This window comes from Ambystoma mexicanum, chromosome 12 (assembly GCF_040938575.1).
Source record: "Ambystoma mexicanum isolate Mex_15411 chromosome 12, UKY_AmexF1_1, whole genome shotgun sequence".
Lineage (NCBI taxonomy): Eukaryota > Metazoa > Chordata > Amphibia > Caudata > Ambystomatidae > Ambystoma > Ambystoma mexicanum.
Genome location: NC_090936.1, coordinates 148,044,704 through 148,072,020, shown reverse-complemented (window position 1 = coordinate 148,072,020; position 27,317 = coordinate 148,044,704). Strand labels below are relative to the sequence as shown.

General features: G+C 42.3%; 1 protein-coding gene across 2 annotated transcripts in view; it reads left to right on the top strand.

Moving 5' to 3' along the window:
* Nucleotides 1–27,317, top strand: part of ATXN10 (ataxin 10) — a 1,945,293-nt gene that overhangs the window by 814,850 nt on the left and 1,103,126 nt on the right. The gene's annotated exons all lie outside the window — the stretch shown is intronic.

Here is a 27,317-nt window from a genome sequence, read left to right as displayed (position 1 = left end):
AACGAAGGCAAGAAAGTAACCATGACCCCGAACGAGAGTTGATTGAGTGAAAAGTAATATATATGAACTTTGAAAACCGCCAAGAAGGCAAAAGTAAAAAGGATAAGAACTTTGAAAGATGCCAAAAGGGCAAAAGTAAAACTACAAGTCCCACGAGGCATTGGTGTTGCATATGAACTTGGAACAGTGCCAAGAGGGCAAAAGTAAAACTACAAGTACCAAGCAGAATTGGTGATGCATATGAACTTTGAAAGATGCCACGAGGGCACAAGGAAAGAGAATAAGAAAACTACAAGTATCAAAGAGCATTGGTGGTGTGAAGATTGTTAATTGTTTTATTGCTTAAAAGGAGGTCAAAGTGGTCATGCAGAGGTCTACGTAATATCCTTGCAGTTTCAAAAGTCTTTGACAGTAAAAGAGAAAGACAGGCTCGAGCCCAGAAGAGGGAACCTGTGCTGAACTGTGGTAGAGTGAAAGTTAAGTGTGAAGGACGGAATGTGGGGAAGGAACCCCTAAAAAGAGAAAGATGGGCTTGAGCCCGGCAGATGGAAGCCTATGCTGAACTATGATGAAGTGAATAGTTGTATGTGAAAGAGAAAGACAGGCTTGAGCCCGGCGGACGGAAGCCTGTGTTTAAAACTGGCAAAGTGAAAGCCAAGAGAAGAACTATGTTTGTTGTAAGGCAGATGACACCTAAATAATTGATTAGACTGTCAAAAGCCTGAAGCCCAAGCCTGAACTGTTGAGTTGTACCCACCAAGCCAGAGTGTGCAAGACTGATAGAACTGTGCCATCCACCTATGCCTTTTAAGAAACTCTACAGAGCCCTGTGCTTCTGAAGGTGGGGAAAGGAGTTGTTACCTAAGCCATTCTGACATTTGTTTTGAGACATTATTTTTCTCTTTTGTATTTCCTTTACACATTTCTTATTTGAGAAGGAGGGCAAGGTTGAGTTTTCTTAGAATAGGCCTTTATTTTGACTAGACTGACTTTAACTCGTTTGTTGTTTTATTTTTATGTTCGAGATTACTCCCAATTTATAGTTAGGGCCATTTTGCATTTCACCAAGCCCAGTAAACTACAAAATAAAGGTCTTCAAAATCTTGTATCTAATTTGTCTGTGTCTACTGTTGATACCATGCCTTCCTCACATGACCAAGAAGGAAAGGAAAGAGGAAAAAAAGGGAGAAAAATAAACAAACAAGCATATGATTATGATTAGTTTTGTGTTCAATTTATGTCTCACATTAATTAATGTTCTTTCATTGTCATCTTATCCATCATGATATAAAGTCGTCTAAGTGTCTTTAGTATGGTTCATAGTACATCTAGGCTTGTTATAGTTTCTAGTTACCTTGTCTCCATGTTGTGAAGAATCGTGGGAATTTGAACTTTCTCCCCAAGGGGCAGCACCCCATGTGAGGTTAAGCAGGTAGGCCCACTCTACCATATCCTCCATAGGGGTAGAGACAAGTGGGACCTCACCGGCAGAGACTCGCACTTTGGGGACAAGGATTCCCGTTCCCATGAGGAAATCCCTAGAGGACCTTCTGATGACAATATCTGTAAAGAGAAAACCAAAAATGTGGTAATGCCAACATGAAATAGAAAACCTCCTCCTAAGCTCCCATTCCACTGGGACAAAGAAGAGGACATATGGACGAGAAGAGTACCTGCAAGAGAAAGGGAAAAGGGACTAAAGTATTCAGGGGAAGCCCAATGATACATCATTCCATGAAAGGGAGCATCTTGGGGAAGTGAAGGAAGTGCCTGCTAGTTTCAAAAGGGCACATACATTGACTTCAGATGGAAGCAGAGGTGAGATGTGCAGCATCATGCAGTCGTGATAGACCGAGAGGTGAGCGGCATGGTACAGTCAGTAGCAAGGAAGCCAGGGAAAGTGAAGCTTGATGTGCGGCGTCTCCAAGCCGAGAATGAGAAGGAATCCAAGACTGGTGGTGTGACCATGAGAGGTTCGTGGTGGACCAAGGGTCCTGGCAAAAATGCTGAAATCATTCTGCCACGGCAGAATAGGGACAAGCCGGTACATACATGATAGCCATCCAAGATGACCCGAGGGAGAAGAAGCTAGCAAAAATACACAACACTCCAGATTAGAAAGAAAGGAAGCCGATCCTCAAAGAACGAAAACCATGATGACGTTAACCTTAAGAACGGAAGGGAATAGGGATAACGGGTGACCCGGGGGAGTGAATGAGAAGTACTATTGGAACACTCGTACTCTTCACAGTTATACGAAAGATAATATCACAAGACCAGAAAAAAAAGTGAATGAGAATCATTATTGGAGTGCTCACACTCGTCACAGCCAACAGAAAGATAATATAACTATAGTAGAAAGGAGAGTGATTGAGAATCATTATTGGAATGCTCATCCTCGTCTCAGTCAAGAGCAAAATATTGTGAAGTCAGTACAAAGAGAGATGAATGAGAAATAGTCTGGGAGTGACCCAATTCATAGCAATTCATACCAAGAAGGCCTAAGTCAAATATAAGGTGAAAATATAAAAGAGAAATCTAAGAACAAGCCAGACAGTGTTATATATCTCCAAGCTCAGAACAAAGGGAAATCAAAGACCATGAACTATTAATGAAACTAAGAAATAGTCCAGAAGGAAAAGATACTTTTTCGATATGTTTACCAGAAGAGAAAAGCATCACTCCTTATAGCAGAAAGAAAGAGAAGAAACAAAAGTCCAAGACGAAAATGAATGAACTTTACAAACTGATATAATTGGTCACTAGAGCCGATCTAAAGATCTGTTGAAAAGTAGTTCAAGCATAAGCCAACAAACCTCAGGAGTATTTCTCCTGACTTTGACTTGTTAAAATTAGTGGTAGGGTCAGAGTCAGACGGTGGACGATTTCATTTATAGACATTCACTGACGAGCACCTTAGCTAGTTTTGTTAGGTAGGGACGCTTTATAGAATAGCGAAAGGTCGGCTTTATTCACATTCTTTAATAAAAATATCAGTGAAATGTCTGACCAGAGTCTGTGTCCTTCTAACCTACCGCAGTGTCCTCTACATGCAAAGAGGGGCATTTATTAGTGATGCTTGTCTTCACATTAATTCTCAATTTCACTTGAGGTGTGGAGGTACAAGTAGTAATGTGCACTCATCTCTAAAAACGTAATTTGGTTTGTGGTATATTGCGGTACTAATTGTAGTGCTGTTACTTGATTTGATGGTTCATTGTTCTATGAGATGAAGTTATTTCCGGGCTTGTATAGATCCCACGGAGCGTCTGACTCGGCACGCTGTTATCCTGCTTGAGGGGAGGTGGAGCCCGACAAGTCTAACGCAAAGATCGCTGCAGCTGTGCACCAGCCTTGACCTGCGAGCATCGCAGAGCTACTGATGGGGCAGGCTGTTGTCCTGATGTTGGTGTGCTGTTTCGGCAGCTGAGGACCACTCTTCACTAGTGGCAGAAGTCTTTGTGGTTGATCCCTTAAGGACCAGGCAGCCCCTGGCGGCTGCTATTACAGCCCTTGTTCTGCTGCAAACTATAGGAGGCGGCTACCGCCATTCAGCTGAGGTGAGGTGGGTCAGCCTTTCATATTCACAGAGGGCCGTGGCCAGCCTTACCCTCGAATTCACAGTGAAACAACCATCTTGAATCGAGTAACTTATGTGCATGTAAGATAGACTGTTTTCACAGTCAAAGCTTGTGCTTGAATGAACTCTTTCTGTTTTTGCCCAGTCACTTGCTTGTCGTCTTAGTTAACATTGGCTTAGATTGGTGGTCATGACAAGAAATTGGGCTTCATGATCCGTTAGACTCCTTGCTTTGGATCATATTGAGAAGGCTGGAGTTCTGGGAACCCTTCACCTTTAGTGAAAGTGAATCAGGCTGTGACTTGTATGCCAACTGGAAACAAGCCAGTAACCTATTGTATTCAAAGCCAGGTGCCCAATAATCACCTAACAACCCATTGTGTGTGCCCACAGGAGAGGGTGGGGAGACGTACTCTGGATTCTCCCTGAGCCATCTGGCGTTCCTCTCCTTGGGCAGGACTTGGATCCCCCTGCTGAGAGAGCGGAGTGACTGCGGTTGCACTTAGCGATTATCGGTAGGAATTATTGGCAGGGAAAGGCCTCTTTTTTTGCAAACACACTAATGTAATTTCACAATGTGTTTGGATTTTGGAGGCCTACCGTTTCCTTTTCCTACTCTTTTTAGGACTGTGCCCAGTGGAGAGGTGGGAGAGACGGACTCTGGCAGCTCCTTAAGCCGTTGGGCGTTCCACTTCTGCGGCAAGGTCTTAGTTTTTTTTACCATTCAAATTTTACTAAACAAGAGCACCAACAATATAGTAGTGTAAAGCAGTTATATAACAGTGGAATGGCTTAAAAAAATATGTAAGTGTAACAAACATCATTAAAGAACATATCGACAAAACAAGTTGCAACCCGTTACTGCATGGGAACAATTATTTAACAAAAAAGAAGAAACCTGGAGATAAAAAAATATACATACAATATTTCAATAAACCATGAGGCTACAAAGCACTGAGTGCAAGGCATGAAATATTCTGGTATGCATTTCTGTCCATCGGACAACATCTGTAAAACCGTGGATCTCATGGCCACCATTGATCCGAGAGATAGTAACCCACTTCTGGTCTCATTAAACGTGAAAAATGCCTTTTACTGGGTCGAATGGCCCTTCCTGAAAACGGTCTTGTACAAGGTGGTGTTGGAGTCACGCTAATTTACTAGAGTTACAGACCTGTACAAGAACGCAGCTGCTCAGGTGACAGTCGATGGGATTTCCTCAGAGAGAATATCCCTATTTAGGGGAACAAGACAAGGATGTCCCCTCTCATCTCTGATTTTTGTGCTAACATTAGAACCATTGGCTGAACTTATCCAGGGGATAGGAGCATTCAAGGACGCGAAAGCTATGGGAGGGAATATAAGTTGGCTCTCTTTGGCAACAATATTCTGGCCTGTATATCATTCCCAAGTTCATCTCTTCCCAAATCGATGGATGTCGTTAAAAGTATGGCACCTTATCCGGTTTCAAGATCAACTTCACCAAGTCGGAAGTGCTCCCCATGATGGAAAGTACACGAGAATTGTCCCTTCACATTTCCAACAGTGGGTTTCCGGATACAAACCAAGTGCTTAAAATATTTGGGTATCTATTTTGTAAGTGACGTAACCGGCTTGTTTTATTTATTTTAATTCTTGATAACGCGCCAAATTGAAGCAGGCCTCACGGCACACACAAAACGGTACAAGACAGGGACAATCAGTAGAAACAGAGAAGATCAGAGACAAACTAGTCAGAGGACTAGGAAAGAGATGATTCTTGAGGTTCTTTTTAAAGATAACCAATGAGGTGGAGCTCTTAAGGTGAAGAGGGAGTGAGTTCCATAGAGCTGGCGCAGTGACATCAAAGTTGGGTTTTCCAAATTTGACTGAATGAAAGTGAGGCTGACTGAGCCTGACCTGCTCACTTGACCTCAGTGAACGACCAGGGACTTAGCGCTGGATGCACTGTGTCAAGTAGATGGGTGCAGAATAATTCAAGCATTTAAAAGTAAGAGTGAGTATCTTAAAGGAAACCCTGTTTGATGGGAAGCCAGTACAGTTTCTTCTGGGCTTCAGTGATAGAGAAGTGCCTAGGTAGACCCAGCACGGCTCTGACCATGCAGTTTTGAGTAATCTGCAAGGCAGCGATATTGCCAGCAGAGATGCCTGCTAGAAGGCTGTTGCAATAGTCCAACCTGGAGTTTACAAGGGCAGGTGCGAGAAGAGACATATTGCTAACAGATCAAAATGGACGCATTGCGCACAGTTGCCTATTAATCCAGCTGCATGATGCTCGGGTTTTGGCCACGTGCGGGCTCATGGAGAGTTCGGCATCAATAGTAATACTGAGGGTCTTAACGCTTTGGGCCACCGGAATGGAGACATTGGCAATCCTAAATGACGCATATTCCTCAGAGAGATTCTTTAACATGTGACTAGATTTGGCAATGAGGATCTCTGTTTTATCGGCATTCAATGCTATAAAGTTCTGACTCATCCAGGAGTGGATGACGGAGTAGATGGCAGCAATGGCTTTAGAATGGTTGCATACGAATTGATTGTTTTACAACTGCTCGAATGACAATTGACCTTTTCACAATTGACCGAATTGTGAAGGTCAATTGTACCATATATGTGGGGGAAACCCCCCACAACCCCCCACCCAACCCCCCAAAACCTATATATATATATATATATATATATATATATATATATATATATATATATATAACCAAATCATTTTATATATACTTATGGATTTGGCTTGTCTTGATGATGATCAATTTGATCCATCTAACATTGATTTTTCTGATTTCGACATTAATCCCAATTGGGATATACGTACCAAGCTAAAAAGCAAATCCAGATTCAATCCTCAATTTTCTGTGGGCGGATGTATTGAGGCTTTCCATGACTTATGCATCGAGGATTTCAGAAAACTCCGTCACAAGGCTGGTACTAGTAAACAGAATCTCACTATTGTTCAACGCCAGGCCCTGAATGAACTCCAGCGGCTATCCAATATTGTCATCAAGCCAGCCGACAAGGGCTCAAATGTGGTCATCCAGGACAGAACTAAATATGTCATTGAAGCCAACCGACAATTACATGACCGCCAATGCTATACTAAATTGTTGAAAGATCCCTCAGAAGAAATCAGGACAGAATTGATTGCCCTTTGTACCAGGTGGATGAATGAAGGTCTACTTGAAGATGATTTGGTTAATTTTCTTACTCCTACATGCTACACTATTCCTACCATTTATTTCCTCCCTAAAACGCACAAATCTCTTATTAATCCCCCAGGTAGACCTATTGTGACTCTTTGCGGCTCATTATTGGAACATCTAGCCCAATTCATTGATGAAACACTGATCCAATTTGTCACGGGATTACCTTCCTACCTGAGGGATACTAAGGATTTTTTGCAACACGTTACTAATATACCTTGGGAGGAAGGCTTACTTTTAGCCACCTTAGATGTAGTTTCGCTGTACACATCTATCAGCCACACTGTTGGTATATCTGCATGTAAATACTTCTTGGACACTCGTTCTTTAAATTACCTTGGACATAGCACTATGATTTTGGATATGCTTTCATTCTGTTTACACAACAATGTTTTTCTTTTTGAAGGCCATTTTTATCGGCAAGTAAGGGGGACTGCGATGGGCAGTACCTTCGCACCATCCTATGCTAATCTCACAATGGGGTGGTGGGAGGCTACTTTCCTTTCTGACCTATTACTATCCTTCTTTCCGACACAGATTATCTCTTGGTGGCGGTTTATTGACGATGTTTTTGTCATTTGGAAGGGCACCGAAACTGACTGGCTCTCATTTGTTAAAAGCATCAATAATAACCAGGTCAATCTCAGTTTTACTGAATGCCACAGCCGTTCCAAAATTGTTTATCTGGATGTAACTGTCATGATGGATGACTCAGGTATCAGTACGGCATTACACAAGAAATCCAGCAACACTGGCTTGCCACTTCATGCCAATAGCTGTCATCCGATACCTTGCAAAAAATCAATCCCTTATGGGGAATTTATTCGATATCGTCGCAATTGCTCAAACATCGCATGTTTTGATCATTATTGTGCACAAGCAGCTATGGACTTTTTGAAGCAAGGTTACCAAAAACGAACAATAGAAATGGCATATCTCCGAGCTCGTGGCATGTCTAGAGATACCTTGATTTATGATACTGGTTCCAAAACTGCTTCAAATGATGATCCTAGACTCATCATTACATTTGATACTTCGTCCAATGACATTCGCAAAATCGTATCAAGACATTGGCATGTTCTTACCCTTGATGCTGACTTGAAGCCCATTTTGGGCAAGCGTCCAACTGTGACCTACAAACGTGCTCCTTCTCTAAGGGACAAACTTGTGTCTAGTTTTCTACCTCCTATGGGCAAGATCCAGCGATCTAACACATGGCTTCCAGCCTCTGATACTGGATTCACCAAATGTATGAAATGTAAAGCATGTGCCCATGCTATTGTTAAGAAATCCTTCCTGCATCCCATTACACAGGTTCAGCAGATGATATGTCATTCTATTAACTGTGATACAAATTTTGTTGTTTATGTGCTTTCGTGCCCTTGTGGGCGCTGGTATGTGGGCAGTACTACTTGTAAACTCAAACTCAGAATTCTTCAACATTTGAGGGCCATCAAGAACTCGGATCCGACATATCCTATGGCCAAGCATTTTAAATCTGCACACAACAATGATGCTAACTTACTAACATTTTTCGCTGTGGCACATGTACCCCCTCATCCAAGGGGTGGTGATCGTACTTTGAGGCTGAGACAACTCGAAACCAGATTCATTTTGGATCTTGACACAAAATTTCCCAGAGGTCACAATGTTGATGAGGAATTGCATACCTTTCTGGGAACCTAATTTTGTTTCTATACATAATTTGTATTTTCATTATTTCTTGTTCTTTGCCATTTATGCTATGTTTTCCATGGTTGGGGTTATCTTGTCCTTCTGGTTTATTGCTTCTGTATTTTTGTATTCCTGCTCTATTTCTGTTGGTTCAGTCGCAGGTATTGACTGATCTTTTTCTGTCTTTGCACTTATGCTCATTATTTTGTTTCACCTGTCTGTTTTAGCTGATTATTTTGCAACTGGGGGAGTGTTGTCTCAACTATGCTTTGCTTATTTTGGGGATTTACATGTGGTCCTTTGTTTTAGTTATATTTTTCATTCCCTTCATTTTCTGACATTGCTTTTTATTATCCTTCAATGCTTCGAAATGTTTGTTCTAGTCCACTGTATGTTCTGGATCTGTTATATTACCTTTGTGCCTTCAGTTTTAGATATTTTGACATCAAGTTTTGCACTTGCACTTTGATGATTTAGCTGCTAATTTTTGCAATTTTTGCACAGTTCATCAGATTGATGCACCAGCACTTTATTATATCCACCATTTGGAGGCTGGATAGGCATATTGGTGCCTTGCTGCTTTATCTTGCTCTTTTGCACTTTATAATTGACATTTGATGTTTTAGCTACTATCTCTGCTGTTTGCACCAAAAAATATCTTGCCGGCTATATTATTCTGCTGCTAATTTTTAACATTTAGGTCCAGTCCTACTGCTTTTAACCTGATTTTACATCTAATTGTGGTTGACTAGTTTCATTTGTCATTGTATTGCATTGTCTATTTTTAGTGTTGGGAATGACCTTTGTCACTGGACTAACTATGCATTTATATGGGAGACCTTTTAATACTTCGAGTGTGGCTTATTACATCTTTTATGCTATGCGATTATCACACTAATATTTTATACACTGTGTATTGATATGTTGTCAAGTCCCCTCATATGTATTTTCACATGTTTGAGGTCCTTCTTGCTGGATAAAAGCATCTGCAAAGCACTGTGCTCTAATCTTTTATGTTTTAGCATATATGCACACTCCCTTCCAACATGGCCGCCCCTGTCCCTTTGAAATTGGTAATAGCCATTGCCATTGACATAGTTGAAGGACCACTATTGATAATGTATTTGCACTGTCCAACCTTTTCCCCCGTACGTGATCAAGCGCTTAGTATAGCGCGAAACGCGTTGTTTGCAGGCTGCTGCCCCTAGGCGTCCTGTTGTTGTTCTGTCTTCTATGTGCTGCTATGTATCGTGTACTTGCTTTTTGCACGATGCGTTTTGTTTTTACTTTATGAAAACATTAAAGACATCAGTAATTCTTACACTGTGTCTGTTTGTTTTTTCCGAACCTTTTGAACCTGGCATTCATGTTTGTGCCTGCGGGAGTGCGATTCGCCTTCTCCTCCCCTCTTTCCATATATATATATATATATATATATATATATATATATATATATATATATATATATATATATATATATATATTCGGTCAATTGTGACCCTTTAAATTCGATCAATTGTTCATTTGAACAATTGTAAACGACCAATTTGGGTAATACCTTTAGAATCAGTGAAGTAAGAGCCTGAAAGTTCGAGGATGACCTGGGTGTCATCAGCCTAGTTGGTATATAAGACACCCAGGTCATCGAGCAACAGGAGCAGAGGGAGAATGTAAATATTGAAGAGAGTAGGGGACAGAGAGGATCCCAGGGGAACACCGTGGGTGAGCAGGGAAGGTATAGAAGATTAATTTTGGATCACCACACAGGTGTTCCGGGGACCGAGAAAAGAGGCTAGCCATTGCGTCGTCAGGTCTGTGCAGCTAACAAGTGTTTGTAATCTTGTTGCCAGTAAAGCATGGTCAACATGTATGAGGTAAATTACCCTACTCTGTGGGATAGGATCAAAAAAACCTAACGAGATGGACCGGATTGGTGCAATCATGGGCAGGTCGCCTTACCACATTGAAGATTAATATATTAATAAGGTTGCTATTCTTGTTCCAAGCATTGCTGGTGGAAATACCACAACATTCTTTTAGGAAGCAAAAAGAAGTTTTATAAATGTTCTTTTGTCCAAAAAGTCACACACAGCCTATACAACCTTGATATTACCTAGGGCGAGAGGGTGGAGTCGGCCTTCCATATTTAAAAGAATACTACAGAGCTGCTCAGTTCCGGATACTTCTAGATCACTTAAGGGATAACCAAGAAAAGCAATGGGTTGAGCTTGAAAATGGCCCAATGTCTCCAGTCACCATCAGTGACTAGTTCTGGTTCCACTACAGGCAGTTGTTGCATAGAGTAAGAATACATCCTGTTCTGGCCGCCCTGTAGCAGTTGTGGAAGAAGTCAATGGTCATGGAAAGGGTGACAATCTAGCCCTCTGCTCTTTCTAGGGGCTCCCGCATCAGGGATAAATGTCATGAGCCACTGCGTTTCCAGCCCTAGTATGAGAGGGGTCTGGTGAGGGAAAGCCAATTATGGAGTAAGGGGAAATTCTTGAGTAAACCAGTCTTGGACGAAGAACTACACAGTGAGCCAATGTCCACTTTTATGTACTTGAAATTAAACGGTGTCCTAATGGACCGAACATGGGAGGGATGTTTGAATCGATCATTAACACCCTTTGAACAGGCCCTGAACAGACACTCTGGTACCAGGGTCCTCATTTGAAGACTAAACAATTCACTAATCATTTGAGGAAGCTCGAAATCATTGTGGGCAAAGGATCTGGAAATTCCAGAGGGCAGAGATCCCTGGACAGCCATTCATAGGCAGGTATGGTCCGCCTCAATTACAATGCAATATAAAATGCATAATCACAGATTGCTCCAATAATGGCAATTGACACCTTACATGTTGGCCAAGATGTACCCGGGGGTTAGCGCGTTGTGTTGGAAAGGGTGTGGATTTGTAGGGACCTACTGGCACATTTGGTGAGTGTGCCCTTGGGCACAACTTTTTTTGGAAGGAGGTATTGACCTGGATGAAGGAAATAGATGGCATAGTAAGATCGTTGTCCCCACTTTTTTTGCTGTTTGGGCCCAAGGAAGATGGGGATATTTACACTGGATTAACTCACATGGCAAGGAACTTGCTTTTGACGGCAAGAGTTTGTGTCACCATTTTTTTGGATTAATACAGCTTTTGAAATTTATGAAATGGAGAGGATGACTGCCATTTTCTCTGAAACCCATAATCACGATGACTCAGAGTGTCTCCATTTTATATCATACTATAAATAGGTGATACCCCTAAACCATTGAACACCATTGTGCGTGCACTGCGAACCAGGTAAAGTGAAAGTTGGACTGCTTGGCTGTATACCTGATACTAAACACTAGTGAACACCATACATAGACCAAACCCCCCCTAATACGAGAAATACACTGCCAGAAAAACGACTAGATTAACAGTTTATTTACATGTCGTCCCCCCTTACTTAGGAAAAGTGGTGGAAGGAGGGATTCCGGGGAAGGGGGAATGAAGATAATTGGAGTATAATATTAAAATTATATTTTCATTTTCTTTGTATTCCCGAAACTTGGATTCTACCTCATAATTCCACTGTTGCCGCTTCTCTCACTACCTCTGTCTTCTTTTTCACATGTCCCTCGTACCACTGGTCATGGAGGTGGTGTTGGCATCCTCTATCGCCCCTCCTATATCTCTTTCTTCTCCTGTTGACACGCCTGTGTATGCTTTTTTCAAATTTATTTACAATATTTGTACTGCTCTTCATGCTGTTTCCTTTCTTCTCATCTATTGCCCACCTGGCCCTCTTGGTTCATTCTTTGTGGACATTGACCACCTTCTCGGTCATATTCTTCCTAGCCCAACCCCGCTTGTTTTATTAGGTGACTTTAATCTTCATCTTTCATCAACTCACTCTTCTTCTCCCTTTCTTTCTATTCTTGATTCTCACTTACTTGTTCCACTTTCTACTCTTTCCACTCATGACTCTGGTTCCTCACTTGATCTAATTTTTCTCTCATCTTTTACTGCCTCTTCCATGTCAACCTTACCTGTTTACTTATCAGACCACTCGTTTCTCTCGGTATCACTTCTTCCTCCTATTTTTTATTTCTCCTATTCCTGTCCTGCCTACCACATACTATCGCTGTGGCTTACACAACTTCAAACCTTCACTTTATCTTGACACCTGTACTAATAGTCTTCCTTTGCTTCCACACTTTAGCTCACTTTCTGCTAATGAGGCTTCTTCCACTCTCTGATCTACTTTTCTGTCAGGTCTTGATCAATTATGTCCTCTTTCTACGTTTCAGCCTACCCGCAAACCTTGGCTTTCCCCCCATCTTTGCTCTATGCAGTGGCTCTTGCGTCGTCTGGAAAGATGTTGGCTTAAGTCTCGTTCTACTTCTATTCATTATGCTTATTTCTTTTATCACGCTCTTTATGACAACTGCTTAAAATCTGCTAAACATAAGTATTTTTCTGATCTTCTTCATTCACAATCTGCTCATCCTAGGTGTTTGTTCCAAACTCTAACCCGTCTTCTCTCGTCTCCTTCTCCTGATCCTTCTATTAACTCCACTCTTTCTGCCTCTGATTTTGCTCCTTTCTTTTCTTCTAAGGTTCACTCTCTTCATCAGGATATTATCAACTCACCCACCTCTTCCATTGCACTTCCTCCTCCACCCAAAACTCTAATTTTCCTATCAGACTTTGCTGCTGTGTCCAACTCTGACGTAACACTCTAGTTGACCAAAGTCCATCGAACGGCAGCCCCATTGGATCCTATCCCATCTGCTCTCATCCCTTTAATATATCCCTCCATCATACCTTTTCTTGTTTCATTCTTTAATATCTGTCTCTCCACAGCCACTTTTCCTACCTCGTTTAAACATGCTACCATCATCCCTATTCTAAAAAAAACTTCAGCTAATCCTCTTGTTGTCTCTAATTTCCGCCCTATTTCTCTTCTTCCCTACTTATCTAAGCTTCTGGAGCATCTTGTCTATTCTCAGATCTCTTCTTTTGTTAACAAATGATCTCTTCTCCCTCATTTTCAGTCGGATTTCATCCCTGTTACTCCACCGAGACTTCGTTAATGTGTGTGCTTAACTATCTTCTGTCTGTTCGTCACTCTAAACACTCTTCCTTTCTTATTCTTCTTGATTTATCAGCTGCTTTCGACACTGTTGATCACTCTTTACTTCTTGATTCTCTCTCCTCTTTTAGTTTCAGGCGTTCTGTTGTTTCTTGGTTCGCCTCTTATCTCTCTAACAGAACTTTTTCTGTTTCTTGGGGTGGAAAAACTTCTTCACCTCTTCCCCTTGTGCACAGTGTTCCCCAAGGTTCTGTCTTGGGTCCATTCCTATTTTCACTTTATACTTCATTACTTGCTCCTGTGATTATTTCCTTTGGAATCTCTCTTCACTTCTATACTGATGACACACATCTTTTACTGTCTTTCTCATCCTTTACACCTGAAATTCACCACAATTTCTTCATGTCTCTCCGCCATTAAATCTTGAATGTCACTGCAATTTCTTACCTTGAACACTGGGAAAACTGAGGTTCTATATTTCCTTGCCAATTATTCTTTTTCTCCTCCACCATCTGTTTCTTTTCCACACTATATCCTCTCTATCTCACCTACTGCGTGAAATCTTGGTGTTTATTTGGATTCTAATCTTTCTTTTACCCACAATATTTCTCTCACATCCCGGTCTTGCCGTGTTCATCTGTATAACATTCATAAAGTTTGCGCCTTTCTTATCTTCCATGCAACTAAACTGTTCATCTCTTCTCTAATTTTTTCTCGACTTTTGTTTTGTTCTGTTACACTCTTTGGTCTTGCTTCATCTCGTCTGGCTCCTCTGAAATCTACATACCACTTTTTTTTTTGCTTACTCTGTCTTCTCTCCTTTCGTGATTCTATTTCTGCATCAGTTGTTTCTCTTGGATGGTTACCTTTTCACTCTCAACTTTCCATTTTCTCTGCCTAGTCTTTAAATCTCTTTATGGGTTAGCTCGAAACTATCTTGGTGCTCTTCTGTCCTTTTATACTCCTTCTCGATCTCTTCGTTCTTTGTGTCTTTTTAAGTTGACTGTTCCTCATCCACCTTGTGCTCAGTCTCGCTTTCGTACTTTCCAGCTTCTTGCTCCTCTTCACTGAAAGACTCTTCCTCTATCCCTTCGATCTTTGTCTATTCCCTTTTTCGGGTCTCCCTGAAAAATCATCTTCTACACTGTCCATGATTGTTTGCTTCCAGAAGTGATATTTGAACCTCCCTAATCTTTTCATATTTTTGTACTGTTGTTTTTTAAAAGGAAATGTGCTGTGCTTTGGCTAAAAGCCCTATTTAAGCTTTAATAACATACAAATACAAAAATACAAATATATTGTAGTTGGGTTGTTTGTAGTCATTGTTATCATATTGACACACTAGAGCTCCAACTTGTTTATCTTTTGATTGCTCCTGGAAAATTCAATAAAGAATGAATTTGCAAAAGGTATTGGCAATGGACCATCGCTAGATCTTTATGATGAAACCGAAAGATCTATTCTTGGGGATCCTGTATCCCCATATGCAAGACCCACGTTCTTGTATAAACGGATTATCAGTCTATATGTGGCTATGGAACAGGATCTTCACTCTATAAACGTCTGTATCCCCTCTGTCTCTCACCTTCAAAGGGACCCTGTGGGTAATTTTTGTAGATATGAGTTTTTAAAGAATAAAGTACTTTTCTGATTTATCCAGGCAAAAAATGATTAATTGACATTGAGTTAAATATTAGGGATTTTAGCTTGTATCCACAGATGATCTATAGGATGAAATTACTCAGGAAAACAGGAACCTCTAAGCTATCCCTGGTTATTTGATGTGATGTATTTTGATTATACAAGGACGTGCTATATTTTATAATTTTTTATCATATTGAGACCCCCTCCAAGGATTGAAAAGTGGAAACTTCAACTTCATGGGGTTTGCATTTGCCATTGAATACTGTGAAGGCATCATGAGTAAGACACAGACAACAGGTTCAAGTTTGTTAATAAATCTTTTAACTTCAAATGGCAGGGTGAAGTAATGTCTATTGTGCCCTATTCAAAGGTGGGATTTCCCTACCTAAAGAAAACTAAGGATAGTCTTTGTCGGGAAGTCCAAATCAAATAACAGTCTGTGTCCAAATCCTGTACTTGCCCTCACAACTAACTGAAAACAATGTATAGGGATGTCAGCATCAAAAGAAATAGTATTTGAAATAAAGTTCTGAGCTTCTTCCAGTTTTGGGCTTATAATCTTCTCCCCGTTCCCCAAGCTCAAGGTACTTCATACAACAGAGGAATTCCATTCCCCAAGAGTTCAAATCTTCCAGTTTCCAACAACACAATAAAAGAGGGGTTTCCTTCCCCAAGAGTTCAAATCTTCCAGCTTTCAACAAAACAACACATTTCCTGGGGACACTTCCCAGCTCTTTTGACATCAGTACTTTGCCCATATTAGCCAAACATCTGAGCCGCAAATGGGCCTTTATGCTAAAAAGCACTGTGTGATAAAAACCCTTTCATATTTACTGAAATGTACAAATGTACAGTGTGATGAAAACATATTTATATTTACTGTAATGCAGGCCTTCTTGCTATAATGTACAGTGTGATGTAAACACGTTTATGTTTAGTGATATGCAAGCCGCGAGATTTGCTTTTCCATGTTGCAAGTTTTTTTCTAAAAGTCCGGGCTGCGAGCCTATGACCTTGAGCCTGGAACAACACCTTCTGATTGTATAAACAATGTCTGTTTACCACTTTGGAGGTACATTGTACTTGCAAAACAACAAACTTGGATAGCAAACTCTGCGAACTAAAAATTGCAGGCCTTCTGTAGTTCTATGATGGACAGGGCCATGTCCTGGGTCATGCTGTGCCCAAGAAGGGTGTGGATAGCTGATAATACCGTTTTTTTGGGAAGAACCCTGACTGCCATTGAAGGACAGAGCATTGTTCTTGACTGGTAAAGTGCACTGGGACAAACAGCAAAAAATCTTTGGCAAAATTCCTATCTGCCACTGAAGGACAGAAGCCATGTCTTTTGTCATGCTGCACGCATAGACAGTGCAGTCAGCTAAAATCCAATTTTCTCTCCAATTTTTTCTACTTGCCACTGAAGGATAAGTAGAGTAGGCGTGGAAAGGCTAGAAAATAGGAGCCCTTGGGTATAAAAGCAGGTGAGTTCAATCCCTACGGACTGCTGTTCGGGGTTACAGTGCTGGCAGAAGATGGGGCAAGACACAGATGTCTGGAAGGCGCTGGCCTCCCAAATGGATGAGCTGCTGAGCCTATTTTAGATTTTTGGACCCCGTAACTGTGTTCTGGCTATTGTGAATTATTTTGAACAGAACTCAAATTTTCTTTTAAGCTGCTTGGGGAAAGAATTTTACTTTCCCCAAGAACCCTCATCCAGCTCACAGCCTAAGTGCCTAAGAAAAGACACCTAAGTCTGATTGACATTTAATTCTTCTTAAAGCATTTTATCCTCATTTTATGCATTTTTGATCAAAGTGCATTAATGGGCGTCTTTTGGAATTTTTCCAAATTTTCATATTTTCAGTTTTCATTTTTATTTTGAACTGTAGATTCTTTTCTATGCATCCAGATTTTTCCAGTCCTCTTCAACTTTCTACATTAGTGAGTATAAGTGGCCTTTTTTACCCTTCATTTGATATCACATTGAGAAAGGTATTGCTGTATTGATTATTGATTGAGGCATAGGCCCCTGAGATTGCCTATCATGATTTGGTGAGGCAGGTGCTAGATTGCCTAGCATATTCTGTGAGTTTGCCTATCACTACCTGGTGAGGCAGGTAGTTGTTTTCTAATGTGACTTTTCTTTCTTGGGGAAGGTTGATCAGTCCTAGTCTTGATTTGAGATGGACGCAAATGACAATGGTTCAACATTTCCATTAACGGTTTAATGCATTTTAAAGTATGTGGTGTATAGTGATGATAATAATGATGATGTTTCTTTATTACACATTTCTCATAATTAAAAATATGTATATTTTTATTTTTTATTTTTTTATTTATAGACTTTTAGTTTTGTAAAAGAAAACAAACTTTTTGTCATTCCCATTCCCAATCCCCTATCCCACATCATTAAGCATTTCATGTCTGGAGTTATGCGGACGTGGGATAATCTACAGTTCTGCAGTTGTATTATCTGGGAGTTCCGGTCTTTCCAACCTTTGTGGTAATATCATGTCCATGAAGTTAATTACGCCGCAGGTTAGCTGCACATTTGTTCCCATAGTCGAATGGGTCCACCATTCAACCATGTTACCGTTTTTAGGGGCATAACGTTCTAGATGCAAGGAACGTTGGCCGGAGATCTGCAGACATTCAATTATTAGATGTTTAGTGGATTCAGGCTCCTTCTGGCAGAAGCGACATTTGTCGTTCATAGTCATTGAGTCTTTTATTCTCAACAGCCGCTCCTTTGTATTATAAACTTTAAGGCGTAGGCTCAAGAACTGATTCCGATGGTAATTTGATGGGAATCTAGCTAGATACTTTGGCAGTACACCCATTTTTTGCGCGCTCAGGCCTAAATCTATTGCTGAAGTTAATGTGACACGTTCTTCCGTGTTTTTTATCCACTTCCATTGTTTGAATTTATCTTTTGCCAGTTGGGGTATCTTTATAACCAAAGACATGTTTATGTTCGCTTCTTCTAAGATTTCTAATAGTTTCTCTTTCCAGCTGTTTATTAATGACGCAGATGAGTCCTGGTTCTTATTGGCTAGAATAGAGTATGCCTTCGATGCTGGCGATATTCTCATTTTCCTTCGAAGTGCTCTGGATTTCCACAATACTATAGTATGTAGGGAGTCCAGACCCAATTCGTGCCTCAATGTCACCATTGAGACACATTGCGGAAGATGGAGAACTTTGCGCCAGAAACAGCCCTCTAGTTGCGTCCAGAAATTTGCGTTGATGTTCCACCCTGTTTCGCTGCCAAAACATACTGCTGGTGTCACTTTTTGCAAGTAAAAGCTCACCACAGCTGAAGTGAAAATTTTCCATAGTTTATATGCAGTTTCCGTCCTTGCAAGGCAAACATTCGCATACGGGAGTGAATTTCATTGGTCCAGCTCCATTCTCTGATCGAGATGTTAAAGGAGAAGCCCAGGTATGTAATGGCATCTGTTCTAGACAGTATCTCATTGTCTATTTTCCAGTTGAAACACACTTTTTTTAATTTAGTTTTCTGTCCAAAAGCCATCACTTGAGATTTTTTCACGTTTATCATTCGGTGATTAGCCGTTAAATAGGTCTGTAGAGCTGACATTGATCTTTGTAGGCCTATTTCAGTGCTATCGAGCAACACTATGTCATCTGCATAGATTATGTGGCTTATGTGAGTTCCGTTTACTTTAGTGGGAAAGCACCGTGTTTGTGAGAGTGCCTCAGGCAAGTCGGCAATAAAAAGTTTAAACAACAGGGCTGCAAGAGGGCAACCCTGTTTTACACGCTTTGTTGTTTCTATTTCGTTTTATAATTCACCTTCTGCGTTTAGGCGCACGCGAATGCTAGTCTTAGCGTGTAGTGCCATCAGTGGTGATAACTCATTTGGGCAGCCCCACGTCTTTAATTTTTGCCACAGGAGGTTGCGATTGATGCTATCAAAAGCTTGTTTTAGGTCAATAAAAGCTAAAAACAATCTTTTTTTGTGTTTTAAAGCATCTAGTTTGGGCAGATTTAATAGCAATAGATTGAGTTCTACACCGACTCCTTTAGTAAACCCAGTGTGTCTCAAGTCGTAGATCTTATTATCTTCAGCCCATTTCGAGATTGTTCTTTGCAGGAATGTAGCAAATATGTTCCCCATAGTATACAACAGCGCTATGGGACGATAATTAGCTGGGTCTTCTCGATTTCCTCTTTTAAAAACCGGGACTATGATCACTTTAGTCCAAGAATCAGGGATTTTTGATGTTTGGGCAATTTGGTCAAAAAAGACTTTGATGAATTGTGCCCAATTTTCTTTGTTTGTTTTTAGCATGATGTTAGAAATCCCGTCAGGGCCTGCAGCTCGTGGTGATTTCAGATTTTGAATTGCTTTTTTAATTTCACCAACTGATTCAATGACATTCCAGTTACACTCTTCCGTGTGGACTTTGGAAGGCTATCGGCGTAGTCATTGTTGAATACCGCATTATAATGTTTCACCCAGGTGGCAGCATTCACGCCATTTGCTAATGTATAAAATATGTATATTTTATATGAAAGTGTAAGACACATTCATTGAGTGTTCATTACTGAGTGATATCAGATTACTTTAAACATTAATATAAAGTGTGGGGAATCTATTTGAACTACTGCGTATTTATGTATTATACAAGGTACATGTCTTTTTACTACACACCCCGAGTTAATGGATGATGTGAGCAATGGATTATCAATAGAAATATGTGACATTGGTAAACCTTTCATGTGCTGCCAATTGTGAGTAGCTGCCTATTGCAGGGGTTGGTGCCTGTTCTCATCTCTTTTGCACAGTCCGGGTACATGCTTTTCCTTACACCTATACCTACCACAGCCCACGTTTGGGTGTGTCATGGACACTCTGAGGGTGGAGGCAAGGCTCTGGAGTTAGGGGTGAAAAAATCACGACGGTATTTTTCACTTGCTTATATAGATAGTTATGTTTCTTAATGTTCAGAGCAGAAAAGCGTCTGTTCCAAAACGCACGTTTCTTTTTTAGATACTTTTCTTAGCTTCTCCATACAGGGGGGCACTCGGTCTAGGTGCAGTTGTTGGATCACACAGTCCACTCAATACAGGTCATGCAACCGATGCCCCTTCTTGATGGCTTTCCATTAACAGTTGGCCACTGCTTTCCTTTGACATTGCAGCTTGGTTCTTTCATCATCAGTGTCAGTCTCTTCTAACACTGTTCCGTGGCTTGCTGGGCCACCATGCTCTTTGCTACCCTTGTTCTGTATTCCTCTGGCTTTGTTAATACAGGTTTCCCCTGTACCTGCAGTTCCTCAAGGTCTTTTTGCTTCCACTTGGCCCAATACTCGGTTTCTCATTTCATACACTTCTTGGCATTCTCATGACTTTTGCCCCTGCTTGGGTCTCAAACAACACATTCCGTGCTATCTGCCACATGTACCACCTTTCTTTCACTCCACTCACGAGTGCTCACAACTTGGTTTTGCTCTGCGTGGCATTCAAATGTGCTTTTAATTTCTTTCAGTTTGCTCAGTATTCAAAAGCACTTATTTCGGTATTTACAGTTGCCTCTCTTAGGTTCCCTGCTCAAAGGTTGCATGGATATATTGTACGCATGGTCAAAACTGCCCTCCTGCCGTGTCCAGGCCCCCTTTCACAGGTGGACTCACCAAATGTCTTCCACTGCAGTTCCCCAAGGTTCCAGGCAGCCACCGTCTTGCTTTCCCTCTGGGCGTCTCGCTGTAGCAATGTGGCGCAGTTCTGTGGCTTTGCTCTCCCTGTCAGCGTGCTGTCAGTGGGTTCAGCTTGCTGGGCTGAGTCCACAGCTAGTGACTACCTTTTCTTCTCAGCTCACCCTGGGCTTCGGCCTTCCAGCAGCCTAGCCTTCCGCTGCCTTCACTGTACACCCGGTCTCGGTCCTCCAGCGATTCTCGTGCCATGGTGCTCTCTCTCCGCTCCAGTCAAGCAAGTTGCTTTTCTTTCTCCTCCTTCCTCTCCTGCTACTCAGCTGATTTCCAACAAACTCTTTAAATATCCCGTGCTGAGGCTTCGGACCATTAGAACTAGTCCGCTCACCTTGAAACAAGTCACATGCAGTCTGCATTAACTCTGGACTCCTCTTCTTCGTCCCCTTACGAAAATGGTGTTTGGGGAAGTTTGTTTTATTAAAGGATGTATGCATGACCCTGTGCTGTCTCCCCCTCATCCCAGTTCCTGACGGATCTGTGTCTGTACTAACAGTATAGGGCTGATAGGTGATGGTCTCACTCAACTGAGGTGATAGTGTTGTGGTGGTGTTTTTGGGGTACAAGGGAGGGATAAAGGTTTCAGTCTGCAAAGGTAATGGCGGATACCATGTCTGACCTAAGGACGTCCTGTCCCCGCTCCCCAAGTTCCCTTCACCCAGGTGATCGCATATCCACCCTCAGGGTCAGGATCCAAAAGTGATGGCCCTTCCCTGGCTACCTGAGAGGAGGTTCCGTGGGGAAAGGAAAGAGGATGCCATTAGATTCTTCACAACACTGTCTGGAGGTTGGTAACCCTGCTGATTTTCTTTCACACCACCCTTGTGCAGCAACTGAATATGAATACTAATTTGCCTCCTGCATCGAAATGCTCCGGGCAATCAAAATTACGACAATTCAGGATGAATGCTTCAGTGCCATTAAAGATGAAGTGGCAACAGGTTGTTGGGACAGTTGTATGAAAGCCCACCAACACTGCACTGACTCCGCCTTTCTCTGCCTTGTAAGCCTACTGCACCGCACAGATGAGCTTTCGACATCAGAGGAGGTCTGCTTCTCAGAGGATCGTGGATCGTCATGCCCGCATCGCTGACTGACCGGGTAGTAAACCTGATGAATGCCAGTCAGCAAAGCATTTGCAAATCAAAATCTCGACTCAGAGAAAAAGTATAGTTCCCCGGCTCCCAGCAGGCAGTAGAAGCATTGGTAGCTCTATGCATTCCATGCCAAGCAATAGGTGCTGCCACTCTCAGGCTCTGATAGGATACATGCCCAGAGTGAAAATCCCCTGGAAGAATGCAAGTGTTGATTTTGTTACTCTTCCCAATGGACTGTGAATGCTAGTAATAGTGGATGAGTTTTCTCACTGCCCGGAGGTAGAAATTGTCATTTCATTGGTGGAACGTGCAGTGATCTCCAAAATGGAAAAGATTTTCTAAGCTCATGGACCCCCAGCATCTATCAAAAGTGTAAATGGCCCTCCCCTCCAAAGCCCAGAAATCCAACAATTCTTAGACAGTCTAAATATAAAGCACTGCAAAATCACCCCGGGCTCACTTCAAGTAAATGGTGATGCTGAGCGCTTCATGTGCACACTCAACAAAACCCTAACATTTGCCATAGAACCCCAAGAAAGCCCTGAGTGGGCAATCTTCCAAATCTTCAGGGACTACTTATCAACATTGCACATAGCAACAGGATTGCAACAGCCTGCATATTACCGGGCAGAGTTCCCAGAGCAACACTCCCCATTGTTCCAGGCTGTAAACCAGCACAAATGGACATTCAACTGTGTGCATCAAGAAGGGAAAAGCAAAATATGGCAAAAAGCAAGAGAAGAGGAATGAAAGAGCCAACACTTAGTATCAGGGAACTCAAAGCTGCACAGCAAGTTTTCATCATCATTCAGCCGACTCCAATGATAGTCCTGGTGACAGCTTGGCGTGGTTCTTCCTGCATGACTTGAAATTCATCACACTTCTTTTTTTTTTTTATTGCTTTTAATCAATAAGATTTTTACAATAGAAGACTTTTCATTTTCAGTGCGAAGCTGTAGTGTCATCGGTGATGATAAGAACGGGAGAAGTATTGTATTGTATTGTGTTGAATTGTGTTGAGGCCGGAACTCATCGAAGGTCGTTGGACGGACCGATCAACCTGAGGGCGGTCGGCTAAGAAGTTCAGTGTTTATATAGACCAACATTTTGTAGGTGGCCAGCCGCCACGAAGGTCTATCTCCGGCCATCAATCTGGACCAACAAACGTCCTGGTCGCTTAAAGTGTACTCCGAAAAGATCTTCGACAGGTAGACTGTTCGGATCCTGGCTGTGCGAGGACATGCTAAGAGCAAATGCCTAATCGATTCTATTGTTCCTGGCGTTTTGCAGAATTGGCACTCGTTCGATAGAGAAAGCCCTCTGATTGCTAAAATTTCGTTAGTTAACAGGAGGTTTAGCCGCACTCTCATTATTAAATCGCGAGCGTGTCTAGAAGGGAACTTTTTGATGTACGGTTGTAAATCGTTGAATCTCCTGATGTTTGGCGGGAGGTGCTGTGTCAGTTTGTTCTTTAGAGCTGCCTCGTTGGTTTGGATCCAGTCGATTTCTTTCAGCTTGTTATGAATTTTTGTAGGGTTTCTGACAAGTGTCTCTTCGTCACACTCTGTAGTAGCCAGCAGAGCCTGGTTTATTTTTTTTTGTCCAACGGTTTAGCAATTTACTTTGGCCGTTTTCACATTCTTTCTTGATTAGATTGTAAATTGATGGGTCAGGCGAAATTCTGGTTTTGCGATAAAGCATGAGCATGCTGGATTTCACTGTTCCCTCGAGTGATAGTAGGCTAAGTTCCTTCCTTATGACGGTCACCGAGGTGGAATTAGGGAGACCCAGTGTCCCTCTCCAAAACATCGCTTCCAGTCTCGCCACACAACAGTGGCTAAATTCGGAAGGGCGTTGACGCCGTAGGTCAAGGTGGGAATAACCTTTTTCTTGTAGAAGTCTACAACAGGAATTAGGGAGAAGCGACCGAATTTTCTGTTAATTGCTTTGGCTTGTGCAATCAGCTTTTTCGTTGTTCTTTTGAGGTGGGCTTGCATTGCCAGTTCATTTCTTGAGCCGTCGAGTGTCACTCCAAGGTATCTAAATTCGGCGACTTTTTCGACCCGCTGCTTTCCCAAGAACAGAGCGGTTTTTTCCACCTTCTTTGGTGTTTTAGACAGGATCATAAATTTTTTTTTTTGTCTTTTTTTTCATTTATCTCCAATTTGTTGTCAGCCATGTATTCCGAGAGTTTCTTTAGTTGACACTTCAAGCTCATCCAGGAAGCCCATCACCAGATCCACCTTACACAATAGAACAATTGGGTTTGGTAGAGAGAGAACCACCATAAAATGGCAGGACAAACCATGATGTCACTGAAAATAAAGCAGGGATAGAAAAGTACCCTGAAAATGCATCCCTATCTGAAACAACACCCGCCAGGCGATATCCCACAAAAGGTCCGGCACGGACGCCAGAAAGATTCTAAAACTTTATATTCGTGTAGGGTGCTGCAGAAGTGTTTGACGGTGGTGCAGCAGGACTTGATTCTTTTTTTTTTCTCAAGTATAACGCGGGGAGTGTTACTTTAAATCTTACACTAGCAGGGACATATCAATAATAGAACGTCTGCAAAGTGCTCCTGGGTTGGGGTGGGCGGCGCTAACACACAGAGTTTGCTTCTGAGAACCTGTGTTGCGGGAGTGTCACTCTGCCTGCTCCCGCTCCTGGTGCAGGTGGAGTGTGGTAGAGAATCTGGAGGGGAAATTGACACTATTACCATTTTGCTGTTTGCGGCATATTGTGCCTGCTCTACTTTTCTGGGATCAATTGCTGGAGCCTCTGGTGCTCTGTGAACCAGCATTCGCATTTCTGCCTGGAGGACCTGATGAAAAACTTGGTCCAATCGGCCAATGGCTCCCAGGTAAGAGTTTGTAATCTCTAAAATAGTCTGTGATGAAGTGCTCAACCACATGTAAATATGGATTACGTAGTGCAGCTGCACGTGCAGGTGAAAGCTCTAGGAGCCCTGCAATGTTTACCACGTTTTGGCCCAGGACAGTGGCCAGTGCCTAAAATGGCCATGCCATGGGGTCCTTTGTTCTTAGGCCATTTTGTCCCTTTGACTTCCCCAGGTCGAGCAGATCCAGGAAATTCCTTATTTGGTAATGCAGACCGCCGCAGCGCAAACCGAAGCTTTCGCAAGCTTCTGCATGCATTGTGTGTGTGCGCCTAGGATGTGGGCTGGAGCGGTCTAGTTCCAATGCACATCCTGGGTGACAAGATGTCTGGTGTGCTGGGATGACTGGGACCACTGTGGTCTGTGATTGGTCCACATCTGGGATGGCTGAATGTGAGCAGATTTCCCATTGGTTTCTCTTCGTTTTGGCACAAAGGAAACTTTGGATAAGAGAAGGCACTCTACACCCATTCCAGGTCAATCTCTGAGGTCACACCGAACTTAGTAAAGGAGCCAAGTATCCTGAAACGAAGAAGCAGATCTTTGGAACTGCTGGTGACCCGCTGAAAGGTTTGGCACCCTGACCCCAGTTGTCCAGTGGGAGCCCCGGTTTCTCATCGATCACAGAAGGCCTGCAAAGGCGCTTCGACTCGTTGGAGTAGAGGGACTAGCTACTCCCTGCACCACCTGCTTAACCTGCAAACAAGCCTCTTCGGAAGTGTTCCTGGACCGCCTAGTGAACTGAACAGCTTGTACGGGACGTTTGCCTTGGAACTGCCGCCGTCTCGAGCATCGTATATATTGAGACTTGCTGTAGATAACATTTACTCCAACTTTCTGCATAGTGACTTCTTATATGACGATTTAAGTTACGTTTTTGGTATTCAAAGTAAATGTTCAATTGTTCATATGCCTTTTGGCATGCCCAGGGGTCCCCAACACCTATGGGCACACGCACTGGTGTTTGATGGCATTTCCGAATTGCAAGACCTTGATGCTGAGTTTTTTCTTTTGGATAGCTTCCTCTGCATTGCAGACCCTCATTCAGATCTCTCAATGGCTTAGCATTCCTCTGCCCGTAGAACTGTTGCTGGTCACCAAGACCGCGTCTCCAACAGCCCTGCTGATGCTACCAGTCTTCCAGTGGTCCCTCCAAGGCATCCACTGTGCCTCTCCCTGTCTCACGCCTCTCTGGTAAATTATGTTTCCAAGCAGTTGCTTGGAAGTGCTTGCCTCTCTTGGCACATTCCATTTCCCTGAGTTTGCTTCTGCCTGTGGTTCTGCTTCACGCTTCACCTGCTCTGCATCTCTCTGTGCTTTACCGCCACTCCTCCATTTCAGGTGTTCACCATATTTAAATGCCCCGGCAGCTAATCTCCATTACAACAACAAGTATGCACGTTTAGCTTGGTGTTTTCTTGAATCCACATTGACTCCTTCTTCCTCTTCCTCCTCTCAGTACTAGAGGCTTTATGGGAGTTGGATTGTGGATCTTTTAAAGTGATATTGTTTTGGATTTTTTGTTTAAGTCAAAACCATTAGAGACAGGAGATGTTAAGTGAGTACTATATGTATATGAGATATGAATAATGTTTTGTTAAGATTGTTTTGTAGAAAGGGTTTTTGGACCTCACAATCAGAGGGACCTGATAAATGGCAACATGCCACTAAAAATTGAGGAAATATGAGGTCTTCATCTCTGGGAAGGGAAGAATACCTTGTCTCTCCCGATGGGGTCATCACATCTCCCCGACCGCCTTCCCCCTCCCATGTGATCCTCCCTCATAATACTACCCCTTGGGTCAGGATCAGGTAGCGGCTGCCATCTCCTGGCCACATGGGAGGAGATCTATGGCTGGGGATCGATGATGACTCAACAGGATTCATCACATCCCGTACTTGAGTGGACAAGCAAATCACGGGGATAAGAGGAGGGAGAACAAGTGACTCACTGTAGCATTGTTCAATAATTGTGGCAAATCATGTCAGCAGCAGCCAGAAAGGGAGGACGCAGGTTGGGTGCGGGGCATGTGAGAACCAAGAATGGGCTGGTGCCGGCAACAGTTTTAACTACAAATGTGTCGTGAAAGGTTTGTCTGTTGGGATCTGTGTGTATTGTTGCCAAGGCTGCTATTTTCCACTTGCATTTTAATGTATTTAGTCTCCCCTTTTTTAATTTTTTTGGACATGAGGGCGGTTTTTGTTTATATTAGATGGTTATGTCATGTTCCGTCAGGTTGCAAAATTTACTGTTTCAATATGTCATGTTGCTTTAATGCACAATGTTCCAGCAACTTTAAGCAGCCATTAAATAACACTCCCATAAACATCTAGATTCATGTATTTATTTCATTTATTTATGCTATGTGGTTTGCAGAAAACTTTTGGCATCACACTCCAA